Source organism: Vicugna pacos, chromosome X, assembly GCF_048564905.1.
Source record: "Vicugna pacos chromosome X, VicPac4, whole genome shotgun sequence".
Taxonomy (NCBI): domain Eukaryota; kingdom Metazoa; phylum Chordata; class Mammalia; order Artiodactyla; family Camelidae; genus Vicugna; species Vicugna pacos.
Genome location: NC_133023.1, coordinates 15663379 through 15670205, shown reverse-complemented (window position 1 = coordinate 15670205; position 6827 = coordinate 15663379). Strand labels below are relative to the sequence as shown.

At 37.3% G+C, this 6827-nt stretch overlaps 1 pseudogene; it reads right to left on the bottom strand.

Annotated features, from left to right (window-relative positions):
* Positions 1-1086: 1086 nt before the first annotated feature.
* LOC102541249 (small ribosomal subunit protein uS19-like) lies at positions 1087-6219 on the bottom strand (annotated as a pseudogene).
* Between the last annotated feature and the right edge of the window lie 608 nt (positions 6220-6827).

Sequence of the window (6827 nt, the reverse complement as noted above, 5' to 3'; positions counted from 1 at the left end):
TTATTTTTCTTTCTTAGGTAGCAACTAACAATTACATAATATTTATTGACTATCAAGTAAATGTCTGGCACTACTAAATTCACAATGAACATAAAATGCCTATTTGTTCTTCAAGATTTGCCTTAAGCAGCTTTTTCTGTAGGCTACCACCTTTGTAGCTGTGAAGGATAGAATTATTTTACAGCTAGACTGAGACACTGACGGATACTGACTCTTGGCCACGATAACCGCAGTGGGCTAACTAATGATTCATTAAAATGCTGTTTAAAGTTTGAAACTCCCCTGGCAGCACCTGGGGTTGGTTTAATTTTTTTCTTTCAGTTTTCTTGAGATATAGTTGACATATAACATTGTATAACAATGATTTGATAGACGTATATATTGTGAAATGATTACCACAGTAAGTTTAGTTAATATCTATCACCTTACATGGTTACAATTTCTTCCTTATAATAAGAACTTTTAAGATCTATTCTCTTAGCAGTTTTCAAATATGCCATACAGTATTTTTAACTACAGTCACCATGCTGTCTGTACATTACATCCCCAGAACTTATTTATCTTATATCTGGAAGTTTATACTTTCCACCACCTTCACTCATCCGCCCTTCCCCAGCTCCCCGCCTCTGGCAGCCTTCAATCTGTTCTCTGTTTCTATGAGATCAGTTTTATTAGATTCTATATAAAAGTGAGATAATACAGCATTTAATACAGTATTTCTCTTTTTCTGGCTTATTTCACTTAACATAGTGCCCTCAAGGCTCATCCATATTGTTGCAAATGACAGGATTTCCTTTTTTTAATGGCTGAGTAATATTCTCTATATATTCTATATGTATGTATGTCATTATCCATTCATGTGGATGGTCACTTAGGCTGTTTCTATGTCTTGGCTATTGTAAATAAATGCTGCAGTGAACACAGGGGTGCAAATAACTCTTCAAAATAGTGATGTCATTTCCTTTGTATATATACCCAGAAGTGGTAGAATTGCTACATCATAAGGTAGTCCTATTTTTATCTTTAAAAATTATTTATTTATTATCTGTTTATTTTTTAGAGAAGTCTGTGCCTTTATTGGCCAAGCTAGTCAAGAGGGATGAAGCTGGAGGAGTGGGTGGCCCTGATGCCCGGGTGGCTTGTGCTTCAGCAGCTTGTAGGTGATTGAGAACTCACCCACGTAGTGGCCAATCATGATTTCCACCTGGTTGAAGGTCTTGCAGTTGTAGACGCCCACCGTCTCGGACAGGATGATTATTTCCCACAGGTGCATTTCACAACCTCAGGCTTCTCCGTGGGCGGTGCCTCCATCTTGGTCTTGCTCAGACACTTCAGCAGTGAGTGCTCCTTCCTGCTGGCCCAACTTAGCTACTGCCAGGGCCGGGTGCTATACAACTGCATCAGCTGCTTATAGGAGTTGCCCAGCTGCTGGTCGACGTCCACAAGTGAGGTAGGTGAACTCGTGGAAGATCTGTTTGTTTTGCTCCACTTCTACCACCTTGTCAGTTTTGAGGAAAGGTTAGTAGTCCTATTTTTAATTTTGTGAGGAGCTTCTGTACTGTTTTCCATAGTGCTGCACCAATTTACATTTCCACCAACAGGGCACAAGGGTTCCCTTTTCTCCGCATCCTTGCCAACATTTATCTCTAATCTTTTTGCTAATAGCCATTCTAACAGGTGTGAAGTCCTATCTTATTGTGGTTTTGATTTGCATTTCTCTGATGATTAGTGACGCTGAGTACATTTTCACGTGCCTGCTGGTCATCTGTGTGTCTTCTTTGGAAGAATGTATATTTGGATTCTTTGCCCATTTTTAAATTGGATTACTTGAGTTTTTGCTATTGAGTTATATGAGTCCCTTATATATACTTGGATATTAACTGCTTATCAGATGTGTGGTTTGCAAATATTTTCTCCCATTCTGTAAGTTGCCTTTTCATTTTGTTGTTTCCTTTGTTGTGCAGAAGCTTTTTAGTTTTATATGGTCACACTTGTTTATTTCTTATTTTGCTGCTTGTGCTTTAGGCGTCATATACAATAAATCATTGCCAAGACCAGTGTCAAGAAGCTTCTCCCCTATATTTTCTTCTAGGAGTTTCATGGTTTCTGGTCTTACATTTAAGTCAAAGGTATTTCCAGTTAATTTTTGTGAGTGGTGTAAGGTAAGGATCTAGTTGGGGCTTTTTTGTTTGTTTGGTTTTTGTTTGTTTTTTTGGTGTGTGAATACCCTATTGCCCAGCACTCGTTATTAAAGAGACTGCCTTTCTCCCACTGAGTCCATTGAATATTCTTGGTTTCCTTGTCAAAAATTAGTTACTTGTGTATGCAAGGGTTTATTTCTGGGCTCTCAATTCTGTTCCACTGATATGTCTTTTTATGCCAATACTACACTATTTTTATTATTATACCTTTGTAATGTAGTTTGAAATCAGGAAGTGTGATGCCTCCAACTTTGGTCTTCTTTCTCAGGATTGCTTTGTCTATTCAGAGTCTTTTGTGGCTCCAAACAAATTTTAGCATTGTTTTTTCTATTTTTGTTAAAAGAGAGAAAGAGAGAAAGAGAGAAAGAAAGAAAGAAAGTGCACACTTGGAATCTTTATAGAGATTACATTCAATCTATAGATAGCTTTGTATAGTATGGGCAGTTTAACAGTATTAATTCTTCCAGTCCATAAACATAGGATATCATTCAATTTATTTGTGACTTCTTTAGTTTCTTTCATCAGTACCTTACAGTTTTCAGTGTGGAGATAGTTCATCAACTTGGTTAGATTTATTCCTAAGGATTTTATTGTTTTTGATGCTACTGTAAATGGGATTGGTTCTCTTTTCTTTTTCAGATAATTCATTGTTAGTGTATAGAAACACTACTGATTTGGGGGTATGTTGATTTTGTATCCTGCGGTTTCACTCAGTTTGTTGATTAGATCTAACAGGTTTTTTTTGGCAGAATCTTGAGGATTTTCTATTTATAAAATCGTGTAATCTGCAGATGGATAAAATTTTACTTCTTCCCTTATAATTCTTATGCCTTTTATTTATTTTTATTGCCTGATTGCTCTGGCTAGGACTTCCAGTACTATGTTGAATAGGAGTGGTAAGAGTGGGTACCCTTGTTTTATTTCTGAGCTAGGACCAGTTTATTGATGTTTTACACCTGGTGTAGCCAGGCAGAGAGTCTAGTTTGGTTGTATGATTGGAAGGTCATGGAAGAATCTGCTGGAAACTTTTAGGGAGCTCTCCCTAAACAGAGATTCATTGTCTTTCACACCCTTGGGTGGAAGACCTTGGGGAGCTGCGCTTGGAAGTCTCTTGAGATGTCTGTGAATGTGTTTAATTATCTGGTCCTATTGTAGTCCTTGAGGGAGTACTGATCCTACCAGGCTGTGTTTGGCTATCTACCTATATGTCTTCCCCACTAGACGTGAGAGTTTCTTAGGGCAAGAACCCTGTGTGCATATTGTTTGCTATTGTATCCTTCATACTGATAACATTGCATGGAACACCATGAATAGGCAAAAATATATTTTGGATAAAATGAGTGAATGAAAATGTGATACAAAGTAGTAGTTGATATCATAGAAAAGGCTAGATGTTTATTAACTTAAATCCACAAACATTTATTTAATGCCTTTTATGTGTAAAACATTATGGTAATTGTTTTTAATATGTTCTTTTTCAAATATTCTATATAGATTCTCATAGTAAGCATGGTTTATTTATAGTCTGTATTTAATAATTCCAATATATAGAGTCATAGGTCTATTTCTGTTGTTTGTTGATTCTGCATGTGTTCTTTTCCCTTTGTGTGCCTAATTGTCCTTGAGTATTTGCTGGTCATTGTACCTCAAAATAACATGTAGGAATAGTTTAAGTCATAGGATGAAAGAAACTTTCTTCAGAAAGAACTTGCATTTGTTTCTCCCAAAAGCCTGGAGTTACTACCAGTCTAGGTTTACCTTAATCCAAGTTCAATTATTAAAGTCCTTGGAGCACAAAGGTAACATTCCAGGCTGAAAGACAACTTACCCCTTCCTAGAGGATGTAGCATTTTGAGGTCATAGCTTTTTGTGGGGAGAGTCTCCTAATAGACCTCCCATCTTCTTCGGGCCTTAGGCTTTGATCTCTATGCTCTTAATCTTGTGAGACCATCAGAATAAACATTTTTATTTTATGGAAGTATCCAGTGCCCTCAGAGTAAAAGTGGCTTCCTTGTGCACTTAACTTTCTGGATTTCTGATTTATTTTCTTTCTGTTGTGAGCTATTTTTGCTTTGTAAAAGAGTTTTTTAAAAACCTTCATTCAATATTTTTAGTTGGTTTCCTCTGGAGGGTTGCTCAGTATAAGCAAGTCTCCCATTACTGGAATTTAGAAATCTTTCTCAAGAAAACGATGTAGTTATGAAAGACCTTGTAAATAGTCACTGTGGAAGATAGAGGTGAAACCAAATAATTATAGTACAGGGCCTGCTAATCTTTCTGCCATCATCTCCTACAGTTTTACTTCACTCAAGTCACATGAACCTCTTATTCTTCCTCAAACATACCAATCTTAGTCCTGCCTCAGGGCTTTGGACTTGGTATTTCTTCTGTCTAGAACCCTCTTCTCTCAGATCTTTGGATAGCTTATGCCTGCTTGTAAGGGCCAATTCCTGTTGTTGCTCCTCCTTCCCGACATTAGAAGAAGCTTATTTTTTACTGTTTTACACTTATTACCATCTCTACTACTGAGTGGGGAGAAAATGAAAGGACATAAACCTCAAATTAATTGATTTTAGTGAGATTAATAGGGCTGATGAGAAAAAGTAGTGGTAGAGGAAATTAAAACTAACATTTGAAATTTAAAACTTTTTAGATTTTCTTTGATCAAGTAAAAAGGGATTTGACCCTGGTGCTACCACTATTTCTTAAGGTGGATTCAGTTTCCTCTTTTGCAAAATAAGTGGGTTGGATTTCTAGGTACATTTTCAACTCTAAAACTGCTTTATTAAACAATTTATATTATTTCTTAATGATCCAGGCTGGATAACATCAAGTGTTTTCAGTGGTTTCAGAATCTAAAAATCCATTTCCATGGAAAGCTTCCTTCAGGTATTTATATCTTAGGACTATATAACAACCCTGAGATGTTGAGTTCACAGGCTTCAGGACTTCTGGAACATTCTCAGTCAGATATTTAAAGAGGAGTGCATATTTCAATCACCTAAGGGATTTTTTTCAAAATGCACATGCTTGGGCCCTGCCCATTCCAGACCTACTGAATGAGATTTCCATAGTGTCAGGCTGGGTTCTCCAGAAACAGATGCTGAAATGGAGTTTTGAGTGCAGGATGTTTATCAGGGATTCATACCTGTGAAGGGAAGGTATAGGAAATAGGATTGGGCAGAAGGAAATTGGCAGCAGCAGTGCAGGTCAGACAAACCTCAGCCAAGATAGCAGGGAGCTCTAGAGTGTGTACTGCCTTTGTGTCCCACATTGAGCTAAAATGGCCATTATACCTCTGCCTTACTCAGCCACTACAGGCAGGCTGCCCTGGGAAGAATGTGACCTAGGGTTAAAGGTCTGTCTGCAGCTGAGACAGACCATGAAGGAGCTGACTACTAGAGGCTGTCTGCCAACTGTGCTTCCTATGCCTGGGTGGCAAGCCCTTCCCTGAAGTGGAATCTGGGCAGTTCGTCTCCCACGCCAAGGATAAGGCCTAGGAGCATGGGTGATTTGATAAAGGTCACATGTAATTTTGATCCAGACTTCTGGTTCAAAACCATTGTTCTAAATGATTTCATGTCATTTTATAGGAAAGGTCATTAGGAAAGATGCTCCAGAAATCTCTCCCATTCTAGACAAATATAAAACAAGATGAAAAACCTCTAATGCATTCCTAATTCAAATCACAGAGAATTCTTAGTAACTAAGTTCAGTAACTTGAATTGAAAACAGAAGCGAAACAAAATGAATGTGGGAATATGAAGAATGCTTCTGTCACCACATTTGGTGCCAGCTGAAGGTTCTATAAAATCCTTGGAGACAGAGGTCAAAGCTACCGTCCCAGTACAAGCTGCACGTTAAAGGGATTGTTGGCTTCACCTTCGAGGTTCCCACAGTGAAGAAGTTTGCTTCTGAAAATTAGCTTGTTGACTGACTCCTTGAAGGTACCCTTTTGGAAACCAGCTGTCACTGATAATAGTGTTGGCAGATACTGTGGTGACTTCTGACAACCCATGCTTTCCCTTCTTCTTTCCTAATGTAGACTGTTGTCTGTGATGTGGGCATAGACTTACATACTGCTTTCAATTTTTCAGAGAATAAATTTGACTGTGTGGAAATATTTTTAGACTTTTATAGGAACTAATGAATTCATCTGTCTTCTTACCACTTCTCCTCTCTCCATCTCTCTCTTCTTTTCCTGTGTTTATTTTATATGAGTTCATACATTTTTCTGTTTGTGTTTTCATTATGGAAACATGGGCTATTAGGATAAAGTTTATTTACAATTGTAGTGTCTTCAATTATTTTGAAGTGTTTGTTGCATTGCAAGAAAGGCCTTTGCAAAGTCAATCAGTATTAGACAGTGTTGCTAATATAATACAGTGATATCTGAGTACTTAATCATTGTTAAGTATTTGTTGCAAATGAAGCTACTGAATGAAGACAAGGATAATATAAAGTTGTTCCCGTCAATGAATCAGAAGTATAGAACTTCTCTGAAGGGTTTAGTTTCAACTTCACTTTTATAACAGTTACTATTCTTTTCTGACATACTTCTTATTGAAGTATAGTTGACTTACACTATTATATTAGTTTCAGGTGTACAACATAGTAGTTCAATAT